Genomic DNA, 19,343 nt, shown 5'->3' with positions numbered 1-19,343 from the left:
TATAGTAGGAAAAAATACTTTGGAGTCAGACACAGTGGAAGCTCCAAAAGGGCAGAAAAGTACTTAACTCATCATCGAACTACTAGTACCAGGCATGTACCTGAAATATTGTAGGAGTTTATTGCATATGTGTGGAAGTAGGGAGGGAGGGAGGGAGGAAGGAGGGAGGTGAATGTGTCTTACTCCTTGGAACTGGGTAGGATAACAGCCCAAGAGGCCTTTCTAAACATACTAAGGGTTTCAATGAAGACCCCCTTCTGGAGTATTGCTGTAATGAAGGAATGAATATCTAAAGGGAATTTCTTACCATTCAGTAAGTTACATAGGAAACTGTAAGAGTTAATTTCAGAAATAGCAGTGGAGTCACCATTAAGTGGATCTATGATGTTAACAACATAGAAAATTTAGTGAATCTGGAAGAGAATATATAAATTTGGGGAATATATTTTGTATTAACATCAATAGTTATGGTTGTCATGCACATAAATAATAGCACTTATTTTTTCCAGTTTCAACTATCTTCACAGTTTCTCAACAATCTATATCTCACGAAAATACCCTAACATGTAAACATTTCTAAACCATTATCAACATGGCTAAAACCTAATTCTGTATTTTTTTAACTGATGTATCCCTCATGCAGTGGTAGGTGCTCAATAAATACATGTGGAGTGAATGAATGACCATTACCAATGAGTCTACTCAGCTCCAGATGTAAAAAGATGGCCAATCACTTCACAGCCAGCTTGCTGCCACAAGGTCCTTGCACCTTGGAAGAGCACACAGGTTAATCTTCCCCTGGCCTCTCTTCTCTCCCTTCCAAGGGACCTCTGCATGGCTTCCCAAATCAAGTACAAATTCTCCCACTTGGACTTAAAGCCATCAATTGCTGCCACTTTGTCTATCCAGAACTCTCTCTCTTACTTGCTTTCCAAACCCGTGTCACTACTGATCTCTGCAGGCTTCCTTGTGACGCACACCTTGACTTTCCTAAATCTTTGCTTCTCCCTTCAAGTTTAGCTAAAGGTTAGCCTACACTTTGGTTTGAAGGGGTTAGTTTGAAGCCTTCCAAACTAACGCCTGCACGAAGCAAATATTTCCTTCTTCCGTTTCCTCATACAGTTTGAATGTATTTTTGTTTGTTGCACTCGCCTGAGATTTGTGTTCTAGCTGCATCGAAAAAATGCATCAACTCCTTTAGGCCAATAAACTTATCTTCTCCTTCTGTATCTCCACAGTCCTTGAACATTACTGGGTAAATAAAGTGTGGACTTGTGACTTGGCAGCAGCGAACCATTCTTGGTTCAAGAAAGAATAAATTTATGAAAATGAAGCTGTCAGTTGTATGCAGGAAAGACTGTAGTGGAGAGAGTCAGTAGGCAAAGATGTCAGCGCAGAGGTTTTCGCAGGGCTTATACCTAGTCAACAGGCAAGGGTTTTTATCGAATAACTGAGAGGTAGAGAGGAAGGGTGATAATAAGGGTCTGGGTAGGGTGATGCAATGGCGATCCAGGGGAAAATACAAAACCAAGGTACAGTTTGAATGAACTAACAACCAACTTGATGATTAAGTATAAACTAAGAGTCAAAACTATCACCAAATTTTCGAGGAGAAAATGGTGATTTCAGTGGAAGAATGGAAAGGTTGAGAAAGAGGATTTGGGCTGGGCAAGGTATATAGAAGGAGAAGGATGAACCTAGTTTTGGGCAGATTAACAATGCATGTTGAGAAGGCAAGACATAGATTTTCCAAATTCAAATTCTTTTCACATTTAGGTTGTTAATATATAATATTGAGCAGAGTTCCCTGTGCTATACAGTAGGTCCTTGTTTGTTATCCACTTTAAATATAGCAGTGTGTCCATGTCAATCCCAAGAATTTGAAAAAGAACAGATACATGTATATGTATAACTGAATCACTTTTCTGTACACCTGAAACTAACACAACATTGTTAATCAACTATACTCCAATATAAAATAAAAAGTTAAAAAAAAAAAGAAATAGGTTTCCTTTAAGGTGTTTTGGAATAAGAATAATGACATTACGTTGGCTACAATGGATTTTTTTCAGTTGTATCCACAGATTTGAAAACTTTTTTCCCCCAATAAGAATGTGCCATCAAGACTCATTTTCATGGATCATACTTTACCCTGATCTTTTAAAATTACATTAGTTTATTTTAAAGCAAGATTGTTAGGGTACTCCGGCATAAAGTAAGTTAATTGAAACATTCATACTAGTATAATTTTGTTGCAATTCTCATTTCAAATTTAATGAATCGGTGCCTGCTGCAAAGGAAGAGGCACACTGGGAGCTAATTTACCTGTGAAAAGGCAGAGGGGCAGAGGATGAAATCTTGGTTCTTTTGAGAAAATTGCATGCTGTTGCGGTTTGTTTTTGCTATGGCTGTTTCTGTGGCTTTAAACAGGATCTAACGATGCTTGAGGACCATTAGGGGACAGAAATCAAATCTTAATCAGCCTGGATGTATTTTTCTGTTTAAAAAAAAAAAAGGTTCAACTTCACTTTAAAGCTTAGGGAGTTTAATTAACGTAAGTAGAGACAAAAGTACTCTTTTGAGAGCTGTCATTTCTCTTCGTGCAACACTATTAATAATGTCGTGTAATGCTATTTTGGAAGTTTGGTTCTTTTGCTGTCTTTTGTCTTGTTCTGACTCTTTTCTCCATTCTAAGTGAAAGAGGAATAAAGCACTTAAAGGAAGGTGCTATCCTAAACTCACTGTCTTCTGGTGCACCGCATTATCTGTGACCTCAGCTGTAATTCTTTGAAGAAATAACCCTCCCGAGCTCTCTTTTTTCTTCCCCTTCCTCTTTTATTGTGAGTCTCTTCTCCCAACAACATTTGCAGGGTTCTTCCCAAAGCATTTTTTTTTTTCCCAATTAGGATAAACACTAGATCATGATGTGAGCGCTTCATTGTGAGTGTAACTTCCCTTTGTGACAGCTCCATTAGATCTGCCCAGTTATAAATCTTCGTATTTCTGACTTGCCTTGAAATCAGAAAGTGTTTTTATTCTGCTCGTCTTTGTGAGCAACAAGCATGAAGGGGGGCAGGGCAGACATCACCGCCTCTTCAGCCAACTTACCTGCCTTAACCCAGCGCCAGGGCAAAATGTTTACGGCTACACTTCATGATTCCGCTTTGATTGCTAATTATGGGTGGTACGTTTTTGAATTTAAAGAGTGGCTCTGCGGTCACTTTCCATTTTTACGTGTGCAGTAATGTGCAGTGTATAACTTGGATTTCACAATTCTCATTGTTTGAAAGTTAATTAGTATTCTTTGTTAGAATATCTGCTACTTTGCTTGAATAATCATTTAATTGCATCTGTCTTTCTCACTCGATTTTGGTGGGTGCTTTTTAAGTCAAATTACGTATTTAAAGTGTGCTACCTCGAATCGCATTGACGTGCAAAACGCCGATTACTAAACATGTTAATATAAACCATACTTGTATTCTGTTCTCATACTCGGTTTTTGGATCATGCATTCGGTGAAAAATCAAAATTATCCATTATTTTAAGATAACAGGAAAGAAGTAAGAAGTTATAATGGGAAGCAGATATTGTTTTGTTTTGAATATAATATGTGAAATTGTTTGACCCTATTTTGATGCCCTCACAAAAATAGAAACATGGCAGTATATGATCAAAGTAAGAAATTAAAGAGATAACAGTTCTTTATAAACCAGAAGGCCATTAACTTTTAATAATGCTGTCTCAAATATTTTTCAGTAAATTGTGGTGATAATCAAAGATGAGCCTATGGGATTGTGCTTTGTAGTACTGTTTGATTTGATAACTCTAATAATCCATCAAAAATGTTAGAAAAAATACCGTATGCTTACATTAGCAACTATTGTGAGTTTGTAAAAATAACCTGCCAACCCCAAGTTATAGTATAAGGGCAGGAAGGAAAAACAATAGTATCTAGGATCTTGTATTCTTTTTAATCATTTCTTTTAGAGATTTTTTTTAAACCTAATATATTTTTGTTTCTTAGCATGAAAGAGATAAACTGGCTTCAGAAAATTTAAAAAGGAGACAAAACACTGCCTACATACTAAAAAATGTTAAACTCTTTATAAAACTGAAAATAACACCCAAATTATTTTTTCATCTATGTTCCCCGTTTAAAATGCAGCGTAGTTTCCTTATTAAGAAAGAATGCTTCTGTTTTTGCTGCTGGGTTTTGGTCTCTACACCAGTCTTTACTAGGTGGCTCTCCAACCCCACACTCAGAATAAAGCAAGTGTTTTTTCCATTTAATATCGAGTTTCTACAGACCTGTTTTAAAGCTAACGTTTCCTCTTCATTTTCTTCTTGACAACATGCCTGTAACAAAACTGACAAAAATAATTATTCCCGCGTAAATTAGTATGAAAAGCTTTGGAGTCATACTCTGTGACCATGCCAGAGTTCTCAATTTCTCAGAACTTTCTCCCCCCCTGCTTGTGAAACAGGAATAAATACTGACAGTTTAAGGTGGCTATGAGATTAAAGAATGTATATTGAACACATAGCATAATAGTTTAATAAGCTTTAGTGAGTACAAATTTCCTTTGTGCATTTTTCTCTCCATTGTGCAACCCCTCTTTGGCATTTAGGATCTATAAGCTTACATTGAGGCTAGATTTTTAGTAACTTCTTTCTGGAATTACTGGGTAAAACTAATTTACTTATAGCTAGCAAAAAACAAAACAAAACATAAAATAGAGGGAACATATGTAGTTTCTTAACGTGAAGAGCATTATCTTTTTATTTATTTATTTATTTATTTATTTATTTATTTATGGCTGTGTTGGGTCTTCGTTTCTGTGCGAGGGCTTTCTCTAGTTGCGGCAAGCGGGGGCCACTCTTCATCGCGGTGCGCGGGCCTCTCACTATCGCGGCCTCTCTTGTTGCGGAGCACAGGCTCCAGACGTGCAGGCTCAGTAGTTGTGGCACACGGACCCAGTTGCTCCGCGGCATGTGGGATCTTCCCAGACCAGGGCTCGAACCCGTGTCCCCTGCATTGGCAGGCAGATTCTCAACCACTGCGCCACCAGGGAAGCCCGAGCATTATCTTTTAAGCACACAATATTTTTGAATATCAGCTGTAAAGGAATTGTTACAGAGTGGATATGGATGTGTTGGAATGCTTTAAAAGAATCGATCCTAGCTAATGGAGAGAATGTTTTTAAAGTGAACTATTGCCATTCTTTCAGTCAACCACATACAGTAGAAAAAATTCAAGTAAACATAGTAGAAAAGGCAAGCTCTTCCTTATAGAATTAATGAGAAGTGCAGTGATCTGCCATATGGGGAATTAGAATTCGAAAACCCTTTTCTACATGTGCATTATTCCCTAACGTCTAGAACCTGGTAAGGAGACTCTAATTTTAAATGTGCAGTTATCCAAACAAGATGAATGTGCTGGGCACTGCTGAATAAGAATGTCGATCTTAATGTTAATATTTTTATTCTCCTTTATAATAGACATATAGTTGGCAAAAGCCATGTCTGTGAGGTCCCTAAAGACCACAGCTCACTCAGGAGAGATGTAGCCAGATTTCTCTTACATCAACTATGTAGATACTGCCCAAGGGAAACACATCCCAGAATAAGCCCCTTGCTGTTGTCCTTTGTAATGTTTTTGATCACTTGATTTATCTTGAGAAGATTTGTATTTTGTAAAACAACGTGACAAGGCATAACAGCATTTGAGACTTTAGCAGCCAAAGCTTTAAACTGTGTATGTATATATGTACACACACACACACACACACACACCTAAAACACTATAGGATTTTAGAATTTTCTTTAAACTGGAAAAAAGACCTTAGAAATCATAATCTACCCCTTAATTTTATAGGTAAAGGGAACCAAGACTGAAGGAGTAGAATGTGTTAATGATAGAGCCAGGATCAAAATATGTTGGCTTGTGTTCAAAGCAAAAAACAAACAAAATATATATATATATATACATATATATATATATATATATATATGTATGTATATATAAAATATCAATATAAGAATTTTTTTTTAAGCTTTTTTTTTTTATTTTTTTTATTTTTGGCTGTGTTGGGTCTTCGCTTCTGTGCGAGGGCTTTCTCCAGTTGCGGCGAGCGGGGGCCACTCTTCATCGCGGTGCGCGGGCCTCTCCCTATCGCGGCCTCTCTTGTTGCGGAGCACAGGCTCCAGACGCGCAGGCTCAGTCGTTGTGGCTCACGGGCCCAGTTGCTCTGCGGCATGTGGGATCTTCCCAGACCAGGGCTCGAACCCGTGTCCCCTGCATTGGCAGGCGGATTCTCAACCGCTGCGCCACCAGGGAAGCCCAAGAATTTTTTTTTTTACCTGTATCTTTCTAATCTATATACAAGTAAGATTCTTTCTTGAGTCTGGGTGTTTAATAAATGAAATTGACTTGTCTTTGATGTGCTTGAGTTTCAGAAATTTTGAAATTATTTTTCAGGACCCTAGATTCCTCTTTAAAAATCAATTAGTAATTATATTTTAAAAAATAAGACATGTACTTTTGCAGCACAATCCCACTCAACATTCCGTAGTTAGTGTGTACTGTAGCCACACCCAACTGTGTTTTCCTTACCAGGCAGATAATGTGCTTGCTTACTGATGAAGGCTTTGTGAGCTATGTGTATTTGACACATATTTTGCATATATTATAACAGTGATTTACTAAAAGATTTGGGTAAAAGCAGATATATTCAAGACTACTTGCAAATGGCAATACAGCAGATCCAAGTAGAAGTTTTTTTATCGATAAGTAAATTCTAATAATCCAAGTTTCACCTCTCTTTTAAGAATCAGTATGATTTTCAACAGAAGGACATATTTATTGTAAACCCCAAGCAGTCTTTGTGAAACCTGAAAAAGATTTGTGAAAACAGCCTGCAATAAAAATCACACACGCTTCATATAACACTACTTGATAGATATCACTTGCACCATTAAGAACTAAACGACAAAGGATGTAATTTCAGTTCTGGCATGCAATATTAATCGAAAGCCTTTAAAACATCTTGCTGATGGGAACTCTGACAATGTGACATTGAAGAATTATGAGCTAAAGACATCTATCTTAATCAGATTTTCAAAGTAAATGCCATAAAGCATAAAGTTGTTTCATTCATCTTTACATTTTCACATGTTTCCGTGAGAACATCATTTCCTAGTGTGTTGCTTTAAATGCAAAGAATACAATTCAGTACTTAAAGTATGAGTTCAGTCTACAGGATCGAAATACATTTTAGCCAGCTGCCCTGCAAATACAGGGAATTATTTCTCTAATAATGTACGTTTCTTTCCATCTTTTATGCTAGTGATACGTTATCCTAAGAAAACACTCTAGTTGAATGATATTAAGAGACACTGTAGAAAAATAATTAGGTGTATATTTGCCTTTATAAATTTAAAAATGAGAAGAGAATGTCTTTAAAGACATCCCTGTAGAAGGAAATTATCTTATGGGCATACTCACACATAAACATCTTCTCTGGCCTAAAAAAAAAAGGATAAAAAAAAATTTTATTGCTTTATTTGAATAAATGGGAAAAGTCTGGAAATTAAGACCTTACATTAAAATAGCACATCATAGTTTATAAAAATCCTTTAATATACATTATGTCTTCTAATCCCCACATTTTACCCCCATTTTACAGATGAGGAATCAGAGAATTTGGAACATGAAATTGGTTTGCTCAGAGTTGCACAGTTACTAAATTTCAGACAGGGAGCTTGAACCCAGCTGTGAGGGACTGAATGTTCGTGTCCTGCCCTACCCCCAGATTCGTACTTCCCCAACCCTAAGCGCCCCCCCCATAACTGTATTTGGAGATAGGCCCTCTAGCGAAGTAATTAAGATTAAATGAGATGGTAAGGCTGAGGCTTGATCTGATAGGATTAGTGTTCAGATGAGAAGAGCCACCAGAGAGCTCTCTGTCCAGCCCTGTGAGGACACAGGAGGGCTCTCTTCCTGCGAGCCAGGAAAACGGCTCCGCTGGACCTCGGTCTGGGACTTCTAGCCTCTAGAACCATGAGAAAGTCAGTTCCCGTTAGCCGCTAAGGTCACCCCATGTGCACTATTTCGTTATGGCAGCATGAGCAGACGAGTACTCCAGGTCTTTCGTATTCTTCTCTGCCGTAAATCTGTTGCTTATTTACCTCTTCTATGGAAAATTTTAATCAACTGGCATTAAAAAATCTGTAGACTCATGAAATAAAAGAGCAGAAGATCTGTGAGAGGGTATCTCAGTCACCAGCTTCTTTTTCAACCTCTATTTTGAGAGGAAGGCTTCTAGAGGCAATTAGCATCCTATAGAAAGACGCAGGCTTCCAGCCTGAACAAATCATGCTCACTATTTTAAAAGGTGCAGCAAAGCCTCAGAAAATACATATCGCTGATCTTCCAAACAATAAAAGCGCCTCACTTTGCAGTTTATGGAACACTTCCCTATGCATAATCTCATTTTGGTACTGGCTTTCATAATATCTCACAGATTTAGTATTCTTTTCACTGTACCATCCTGCTCTCCATCGGTGCTCAGTCATTAAAGCAGCAGAAAAATATTTATTGGGAAGAGGCTTTTAGTGTTACGCATACACACACACACACACACACACACACACACACACATTATCCCCAAATTAATAATGACAGAGAAGGGAATTCAGCAAGTATGCATATGTCAGCTTAAACTATGACTCTATTTCCTTTTTAATCAAAGAGCATCATAGCATGGTTTCCACTTAACAGATCACCCTCATTGCAAATGCCAAGAATGGGAAGGATTCAGTGGGTTCCATTCCGTCCATGTTGCATCTAGGTAATGTTTAATGTTTGTGATAACACACATCTCTGCTTAGAGGCCATAATATGATTGGAAGGAAACTAAAAATTTGATTCTATTTCTATGTAAGACATCGACAGGCAATATGGACTCAATAAGCTGCCAGATAACAAATATGAAATCAAATAATATGCTAAGGAAAAAGATCAGTGGCAAAGTTAATATTTGGGGGGGGAACCAGATCAGCAGGGTTGCTGGGTACTTTCTGTGTATTCTCTAGTCACTTATTTTTCCTATAGTTCCGGAAATATTTTAAAAAATAAAAATTAGAAAAAGGTTCAGATAAAGTAGGCTGAATCTTTTTCCTATAATTGATTAATTAGCTGTAATTTTTTAAATGTATTATAATTGTTATCATAACTTTTCAAAAACGGGTCAGTTTTATTTAAGTTTGAAAGTTCCATTCTGGCTTTTTACATAGCTGTTTTCACAAGCAGTTTTAACAATTGAAATCTGAAGTAAATTGAAATTTGGTATAAAATGATTTTTATTATATGTACCTTAAGATGTTACTAGTTACAACATAAGGTAACAGAGTGTTTTATTTAGAAAATAAAAAAATTATTTTCAGTATTTATAAGATAATATGGTAGAGTATTTATGATAAGAATTAATATGGTGGAGTTTTCATGTTTACATTTGAAGTGAAGTAATTTTTTTACTATATGTCCCTTAAATGTTTTACGTGTATAACTTAAGATACTATGATAAGGTTTTTAAATTACCTTAAATTTTTAATATTTATAACATACACTAATATGTTTCAAGAAAATATTGTATAGTGCCTGAAATAAAGCTAAAATCTTTAGAATTCACTGCATGACCCATCCTCCCCGCCACCAGCACCATTTTTTGAGGAGGAGAAAAACTGAGGCTCAGAAGTTAGTTGGTTTATATGTGGTTATGTTTAGTCAGATAAAGCAAGTACTCAACCCTACGTCTCCTGTTTCCTTTTCTAGTACTTTTTCTTCTATACCAGACATTTTCTTTGTGATAAAGAATACGTTATCCGAAAAGCGTAACAAATTCTGCATTATTTGGAATATTCAGTTCGCTTTTCTTATTCTTTATAAGCCACTTATCACATAGTAATAGCTTTTAGTTGCTTTCCAGCCTACTCTTATCCATATTCCAAAATGTGCTTTATTTATATCATACCATATACTCCATTTCAAGCCAGTAAAATTTAATTGCACTAAAATCAAATGCCCATTAAGAAATCAGAGAGGAGAGAAAAGCGTCTATTGATTGTATGTCAGCAGTTCTTCCTTGTCAAGATTGGGACAGATTTTTCCTTTTTTGCTTACTCTCTCAGGTAAAATATTTTTTAAATGGGTAGAAGAATATCCTGAAACATATACTGAGACATTCGAAAGGTATTTAGATCCATTTTTCTATGCATATGTAAGTTTTATGTATGTTTCTGTAAAAAAAAAAAAATGGTTATGAAAACTAAGAATTCCGTAGAGGATAATGTGTCTGTGGCATTATTGGCGTTAAGTATATTGAAAGAGGAACTACTTTAACAAGCAGAGGATAGCCATTTCCATTTGCTTCCACCCACTAAAGTAGGTTAGGGTGCTTGACAGTAACAAAAAAGAGAATAGCAGAGATAATTCATATGACATGAAAAAGAGTTGAATAAATTTACGTTCTCTATAATTTGACAGCCATCAGTGTGGTATTAGGAACTTTGTAGAAAGCTGTTTAAATAGCTCCAAAGAAAACTCTATTCTTGCCTTCTGGAACTCTCACTGAATGTATATTGAGCTTTCTTTCATTCTGTCTTTTTTTGTCTTTGAATTACTCTTTCATATTTAAGCAGTCTTGATCTTTCTGATGCCAATTGAGTGATTTTCCCAGATCTCTTTTCCAACTCACTGGTACTCTCTACAGTTGTATTTAATGTATTGTTTGAACCACCCAATACGTTTCTAACTTCAGTGTCTGCATACACTTTCTACCTTTTTTTGTAACCGCTCCTTCTTTTTTCATGGTCTCTTATTCTCATGTTCCTAGTTTCTTTTAAATCTGTAATCATTCTAAACATACTTATTGTTTTATCTGATGGCCATATTATCTGAAGTTCAGGGAGATAAATTTTTGCTTTTTGTTTTGTCTGTAGATTTTGACTCAAGGTAGATGTTTTCTCTGAAGTTTTGTAATTTTAGACTGTAAATTCATTGAAAGTAGGGTTTTATCTGTGGAAATCCTTTGTGACTTGAGTTGAGAGAATACTCTTCTAAACAAGTTTTGCATTTGCTTCTGGGTCCTTGGGGAGAGGGGGGTAGTGTTGCTGACGAGCACCACTTTTAATATTAATTTCTCGGCTTGGGGGTACCAGAACTATGTTGATAGTAAAAGTTTCGACTTCATACTCCAACTCCAGAGAAGCCCAGGCCACCGGGTGAAATTTTTACGAGTTGTTTTCTTCCCCATCCAAGTTCAAGACAGCACAGCAAGATTCCTTGTTGTCTTTCTGCAATGAGAAGGTTTTTTAAGTCTACTCTTAGACTGAGGGTATAGCACTTTAAGTGTCCAGGCTGTATGTAGGGGTCTCAGTAACAGCTGAGGCATGAATTCTTGACTCTTGCTTGTACATTGAAATATTACAGAGACTGGCACGTCTCCCTGGGGAAGCTACAGTGTTGGCTCATGTGCACGCAACAGTTTTTCTCTCCCCTGTGTTTCTGGCCCATCCTTTCTTTCTAATTCAGTTATATTAATCTAAAGTTCACGTTCCACTGGTGGGCTAAGATTGTTGGCTGTTTTGTTCACTGCTGTATCCTCAATGCCTGGAACAGAGCCTGGCAAATGTTAGACAATAGATACACTAAATGAATTCATCCAAAAGGTATTTATTATATTTTACCCAGCAATTCTGGATATTTCATAGCAAGGGAGTTGGCAGCTAATCTAGGTTGCCACATTGCTTGAAATAGAAAGTACAATGGACTTTCAAAGAAAAAAGAATGCAAAGGTTGAAAAGACTCAGACCTTGATGATTTCTTCTAATCCTCATTTCAAGGAATGACCCTAAAGAAACAGAACCAAATTCTCACTAACTCAGTAAGTACAGTAAATCAGTTCATCTGTGCTGATTAAATAATGCCTTCTGGCCAGTACAAATCTTCCTTTTACATCTTCTTGTTTATCTTCAAGGTTTTTCATACTCAAATATCTTTATATAAATAGCCTTACAATCAGTAGTCTGATGATAACGGTGATTAGAACTGTTGTTTACGTATATAGTATTTTATGGTTTTTAAAGCACATTTTAAATTTTCATTTGATTTGTGTGCAACTGTCAGAAATGTTTAAGTGACAGATAAACTGTGGTGACAGTTTTTACACAGTGCCATATTTTAACCGAAGGCTTGCAGAGTTATGTAAATGGACAATTCACTTTCAAATACTTAGCTTGTGTGAGAATCGCTAGATAAAACAATGAACCAGAGGAGCAAGTTTATGTGAAAGTGATTTTCTGAGGGAGGTGAGGTCTCTCTTCTCTAATTTCCATTATACCATTTCTTATCTTTTTATTATAGTATGGAGGATGGGGGTGAGAAAGGAGAGGAGAAGAAAGCGCCTTGAATATGTAACTGTTTTCGTTCAGTTTGGGCTCCACTGAGTTGTGGTATGACTAAGTACACATATTTTCTTGACTCAAATTTTTCCCATTTATGAGGAAAATTCTTGCTACTTAATTTTTTTCTCCGTAGGGATGTAATGCCAACTAAATGTCTGCAATATATATGATATTTTCTGAGCAAAGGAGATATTTTTAATGTAGTGTACTATTTTCAGTGTCATAAAATACTTTGTATTTGTAATACGCCTTTCCTAATAGCTCCTGAAATGTAGCCAGATGAAGGAGGTGTTTACCATTGTTACCATTAGAAAAATTTACCATTAGAAAATCAAGGAAAAGCAACTTCTGTAAGGCCACTGAGTTAGTTGATAATGGAGCAAAAGATTAAGCTAAATCTAAGAATTACATTGGGATTTTCAAACGCAAAAGCTAACGATGATTTGGTCCTTGTATACTTGGAGCATCCACTCCAAGCTCTGGTCACTAGCCGCACTGTTTACAACAGCCAAGACATGGAAACAGCCTAAGTGCCCATTGACAGGCAATTGGCTTAAGAAGACGTTGTATATATCTACAATGGAATATTACTAAGCCTTCAAAAAGAATGAAATATTGCCATTTGCAGTAACATGGATGGATTAATATGGTAATAAAATATACAACAGCAAAGTGTTTTACAGGTTTTGTTTTGGTGACCTGTTTTACGAAAGAGGTCAGTTTTGCAGAGAACTTCAGTTTTGCTTGAGACAGGTGGGAGAAGGTAAAGATACAGCCAGGAAGCAAAGTGGGAATGAATGAATTTGGTGGTAGAGAAACAAAGGCTTTAACCCCACCATTGCTAATCCCCAGTAAACGGGTGTGGCTCCTTCGAAATGTTTGTCTAGTTCAACGCGGTCTGTGTATCTTGTAAATTCCTGGGGGGGCCAGAACCAGAGTTTATTCGTACATTCAGCTCGCTGTCTTCGGTATCCAAGAGTTCTCAAGCCCCAGGAAGAAGAATGCTTCTCCGGTTCTCTAGTAGTTGGTCAAGTTGAAAACATTTCTGTTCTTCTGGGGTTCTCTTCCCTTCCCCCAGCCTCATCCCCTGTCCTTCATCTCCCTGCTCCCTCCCTCCCCCTCCCTCCCCCTCCCTCTCTCCAGTCCTCCATCTTCCATCACCCATTTGTCTTCTGTTAGCCGACTCCACTCAAACTGCAAACAATGATCTTAAGGCAGCACAGCCATCAGCCCCTAGCCTTCTATCTCCCTTCCAGAATAGAGTGTTTCTTCCCTGGGGACATTTGTAGCCAGCCCGACAAAGCCTTAAAGGGCACATGTGCACATGTGGACATACACCCACACAAAGGTATTTGTATCTCCCAGCAGCTATTATTTTCTCTCCCCACTTTCCTGTTTGAAAGTCCCTTTCCACTGTGGCCCCCGAAGACCGCAGCCCAAGGCTGTGAACCAGAGAGAGCTGAGCTGAATTGCACCTAGCTGTCCGGAAGCTGCCTGTAGTGGCTTTTAATTTAAAAAAAAAAAAAAATTCAAACCAGCAAATATGCCCAGTTAGGTTAAAAAAAAAAAAAAAAAAAAAAAAAGATGTTCCTTCTTTTTTTTTTTCAAATTCTTGGCATGATTCTGTGGTTATAGTAGATGGGAAAAAGAGGCTCCGCTGAACTTCATGACTAAGAGATCAGATTCCCTCTTCTCTGGGAACTGCCAAGACAGTAGTTTATTTTTGATGCCTGTGATATTTCCGATTCTTGCTTTGTTGCCTGTGAAAGGAAAAACGTTTCCTCTTCAGAGATATTGGATCGTGTGTTCTTACTTCTTGCGGACAAGGCTCTTGAGTTACTTTGTTTTCCCTCATGATGTTCTGCCCTGAAGCTGCCTATTTCTTCCAGCTTCATAAGTTGCCTTTAGCACTTACTGTATGTCAGGCCCTGTATTTTTTAGATTCCTTTAAATAAGCACTATAAAATAAATGAAGCTCAGAGAGATATGTAACTTATTCAAGAAAACACCCCATGAAAAATAAGTCTCCCGTGTTTATTGTCATTTGTCTCTGCGGCCCCTCCACCTCACTGGTTCATACAGCAGAGTTGCTATCCAGGAAAGTGGTCAAAAGTTTCTTTTCTTCCCCCTGTGGAGCTCAGTGAATATGCCTTCATTTGCTTGGAATTGGGTTTTATAATTTGATTAAACTGGAATCTACTGCATTGTCAAATAGCTTTTTGTGGTCTAGTAGGCGGCACACCTTACTGTGTACCTTATGATCCAGGCTCTTACCCCCAGCGGATAGGTTTAATGGGATGGCCTTCAATGTTCTGTCGAAGAGCTAACTTCTTTGGTGGCAGAGAGCTGAGTGAAATGAGCGAAGTGGAGTCTATGTAATGTTTATTAATATAACGTGAATTTGAACAGATAGCTGCTATCATTTGTGTCCAGTTTATCAAATAAAAACAAGCAACTGTCAGGCTGTCATGAAAGTTACATGAGCGGTAGGCACTTGAACAGAGAAAGGTAGGCTGAAAGAAACAGCACTAGTGAGGTACAGTATATAATTTCTAGTAAGCATAGTGCCAAGAATTTAATTTTTTTTTTAAAAAGTAGGGAAGACTACGTGGAAAAAATAACCTACATCTTTTCTAAAATATCTAATTTGGAGGATTTTTAATCATAAGCTTTAAAATATAAGGAAAACATACTATACTTAGCAAATTATAATATGTATTTTGTGTATTGTTTCATATCTTATATATTTATATCTTATATATTCTTATATATTTTAGGTAATCTCTCCATTATTCACACATCTTAAAAGGTAGATTTTAAATATTGGAACATCTGCCATGATTCAAAAGAAATATTCTGAAAAAACCAGTTTCTGTAGTGAGTCACATGGTACCTTCCTGGATGAGATGACACCCCCCTCCCAAGGTCCTGTTATTTCCTAAATATCACCAATCATTCAACATATTTTTAGGCGTCTTCGAAGCACAAGGCTTAGTGAAGGCACTGAAAAATCCAAAGAGCTTTAAGTTAGGGTCCCTGCCTTTCAGGATCTAAGAACTTAGTTGGGGAAATAAGACATGTTTGCAAATTACCTTGCAATTAAAGTCAATACGGATGTGTAACTGAACCACTTTGCTGTACACCTGAAACTAACACAACATTGTAAATCAACTATATTTCAGTGAAAGAAAAGAAAAGGCCATATGAGCAGGCCCCACTTTTTACTTCAACTCTCCCTTCATTGACTTCTTCACCAATGGTCATTCATTCAACAAATATTTATTGAGTATCTATCATCGTGTGGTCCTTACGGGTTCCAAGGTGACTCTCCATAGAGAGTCTAACAGGGGACATGAAACCTATAAAAGTAGTATAATACAGAGGGAAAAGTGAAAAGAGCCATGGAAAAGAAAGATAAAAGGGACTTCCTTGGTGAAGCAGTGGTTAAGAATCCGCCTGCCAATGCAGGGACACGGGTTCGAGCCCTGGTCCAGCAAGATCCCACACGCCGCAGAGCAACTAAGCCCGTGTGCCACAACTACTGAGCCTGCGAACCACAGCTACTGAAGCCCGCTCGCCTAGAGCCTGTGCTCCGCAACAAGAGAAGCCACCGCAATGAGAAGCCCACGCACCGCAACGAAGAGTAGCCCCCGCTCGCCACAACTAGAGAAAGCCTGCACACGGCAACAAAGACCCAACACAGCCAAAAATAAATAAAATAAGATAAATACATTTATTTTAAAAAAGGAAAAGAAAAGAAAGATAAAAGACTCTAAGAAGACTCAGGAGAAATAACTGATTTCTACTTGAAGAAAACAGAGGGGATGTCATCATTCTTAGAGCTTGACATACACAGGGTTTGGATATAGAAAGTTGGAGGAACATGTCTTTCAAATAGAAGCCACTATACAGAAGTGGAAAGCTGTGGTGGAGATATAGTGGGTACAGCAAGCTTGACTAGAACGGGGATACATCAAGAGATTCATGGGGGTAACGTTTGCAAAGATATCTTGAACAAGTATCACATTCACCTTTAGAGTTCACTTTATGCTTTATAGGCAAAACGCCTTTGGAGTTTTCCAGGAATAAAATGACATGTTCAGAGCTATGTTTCAGGAACACTGAACTTGGTGACTCTGTGAGGTCTCATCTGAAACTTTTTCTCAAGCCTATGCAAAGCCTGTATCAGTGGATTAGCTTAAAGCAAAGGCTACAGTTGATGTTTTGGTTGTTCTTGGGTGGATCTGCCCACCTATATTAGATTCTAAGTGCTGGTCTCCAAGTCCAAGCCCTGTTCTCTGTTTCCTTGTGCCCACTTTGAACCTTGCTCATAAAACTTCCCTGGATATTCATCTGTCTTCCTATGAGGTGAAAAGAGAATGTTCTCTCTATTCTCAGTACTTTTCTTAAGCAAACTTTTTGATCTTAAAAACACTTCAAATCATGTAACTGGTCATGTTTCCCTCTTTTCCCTCTTTGCAACAAGGTAATTTAGAGCCAGATTTGTACCCTACTCTAAAAATGTGTAGAGCTATATACAGCAGGCATTTTGTCCACTCACCTCATATCTGGCTTTATCTTTCCCACTTTCAGTTTTCTTTTATTCTATCTTCCTCTCTATGTTCAATTTTATTTTATCTTGTTATACTTTATAAAAGTAATCTATCTTGAATAAGTCGGTAAAAATAAATACATACGCCAGCTACTTCTCACGTCCTGTAAGCCAGAATCTCTAGAACTAGCATTGACCTCCAACCGAATCCTTGGATTTTGCTTCTGGTTGTGATGGCCAGAATTTAAATTTCTGGCCATCCACCCCATCTCGCTCAGACTCTGCACTTATTCTGTTCCATCAAATTTTAGATTGAACCTAGCTTTCATTATCTGGATTTGTTTTATTAGTAGGCCTCCTAATTAGGTAGTCAAATCAAAAGAGGTCCCAGCAGACAGAACACGGTGTGCTGAAATAACCTCAGACAACTGGAAAAAGGAAGGATGTTTGCATGATATCTTGCACATTTTAAGTTCCTAATGAATACTTGCTGAATGAATGAGTGAATCCAGAGAAAGCAACAGCAGAAACTAATTAGTTTCAAAACCTTAAATGGAAGGTTTTAACCCACGATTTATATTTTGATTTAAGAATAAGAATATTCCAGAAACTAACACAACATTGTAACTCAACAATACTTCAATAAAAAATAAAAAATTTTTTAAAACTAAAAAAGAATAAGAATCTTAAGTTCAACATAATGAAATATATGATGATAACAGACCTTAAATCTTTTAATGTTTCAGTAACAATCTTAATAGTTATAATGCTTTATCATTTACACAGTGCTTTCACCTGTTACTGACTTAGCAGATCCTTAGAACATAGAAGCTTGATAAATGCCTGTGGGATGAATGACTAAGTGTGTGAATAAATGAATGAATGAGTGCATTTCATTGAATCTTTAGATTGCACTAATACCTGGATGGGACAGTGGTATTGGATTATCCAAAAAGTTCGTTTGGGTTTTTGTAAGATGCTATGAAAAACCCGAACAAACTTTTTGGCCAGCAATATTTCCCACGTTACGGTTGAAGAAACAGAGGCTCACTATCATGATGACTGACAGAGTTAGGAAGTAAATTTGGTACCCTGACTTCTACGACACTGCTCTTCCCTCGACATAGTATAATATCTGATATATCATTTATTCTATGTAACCTATCTATAATATAAAACCATTCTTTCATGGAGCTGTACTTAAAAACATGGAGTCATCTGCTGCTTTCTAGGCACAGTCTTAATACTTTTCCTTTTGAAATGTTTCTCTTCTTTCTCTCTTTGTTATGAGGCCGACCTAGTCTAGGCCCTCGTAACTGTAGCTTATTATATGTCATCTTATAAACAGCTTCTTGAAATGTTCCTTAAAGACATCTATAGAGATTCTAATCATATGCACTGATGCTAAGAACAACAAAGCTAAGTAGTTAAATGATTCCTGAATAGTAAATCTTACATGAATTTTAAACTGTTTGTTTCTTTTATTCTCACATGATTAAAACTGTATGTGCTATTTTAACCCTGCCATGTCTTCAAAGGCTAATTTCACTTTAACTGAGAATTAGACTTCCGTAATTTTTCATGAGCACCAAAACAGTGGACCAAGTAAGATTTCTATAGTTTCCAGAATGGGAATCTTCAAGAATAGTGACTGTACAAGGAAGCAACTCTGTTTCATAGATTTAGGTGTGATCTCTGTCCCTCATTTCAAGAGTAAGAAATTATTAGTTGTTAAATGATGTGATACGGATTATTAAGACCCCTGGAAACATGGTGTTACTAATATTATACACTGTGGGAGGAGTAATTTTAATTGTTGTACCCTGTAAAGCGGTTTGATAATATGTATTCAAACTCTTACATATCATGTATCCATTGCATGCAACCAGAATTACAGTGGTAGACTGTGTTACAGTCACTGCTAGAGTTCACACTGTAGATGAAAGATACTCGCTATGTGTCCTGTTCTCCTTCAATATGTGCATTTATATTAATAGCATGATTTAATACATCACTTTAGAATTATATTGCACTTTGAACTGAAGTCAGTCAAAAATTGACATGTGCGCGGAACCATAAGTTTAGCATTAAATTAAGGAGTCATCTGTCTGTTGGCTAAAATGTAGTATTTGTGCATTCTAGCATGTCCAAAGCTAGGTAATGAGAATGAGAAGTGGGTCTCAAATGTTCCATTCATTTGCGTGTTTTAACTTAGGACTTATTAGCTTTAGAGAATTTTTTCCTGGTTACAACCCACTGTTGTGTTTATATTTTGAACTTGCTAGATCCCTTATGATTCCGGTTTAGAACAAAATATTTGTACCACTGA

At 37.1% G+C, this 19,343-nt stretch overlaps 1 protein-coding gene across 2 annotated transcripts in view; it reads left to right on the top strand.

Moving 5' to 3' along the window:
* LOC133081392 (teneurin-3) overlaps positions 1-19,343 on the top strand; it is a 319,076-nt gene that overhangs the window by 114,131 nt on the left and 185,602 nt on the right. The gene's annotated exons all lie outside the window — the stretch shown is intronic.

The sequence above is a fragment of the Eubalaena glacialis genome, chromosome 20 (assembly GCF_028564815.1).
Source record: "Eubalaena glacialis isolate mEubGla1 chromosome 20, mEubGla1.1.hap2.+ XY, whole genome shotgun sequence".
Taxonomy (NCBI): domain Eukaryota; kingdom Metazoa; phylum Chordata; class Mammalia; order Artiodactyla; family Balaenidae; genus Eubalaena; species Eubalaena glacialis.
This window is presented reverse-complemented; position numbering and strand designations above follow the sequence as displayed.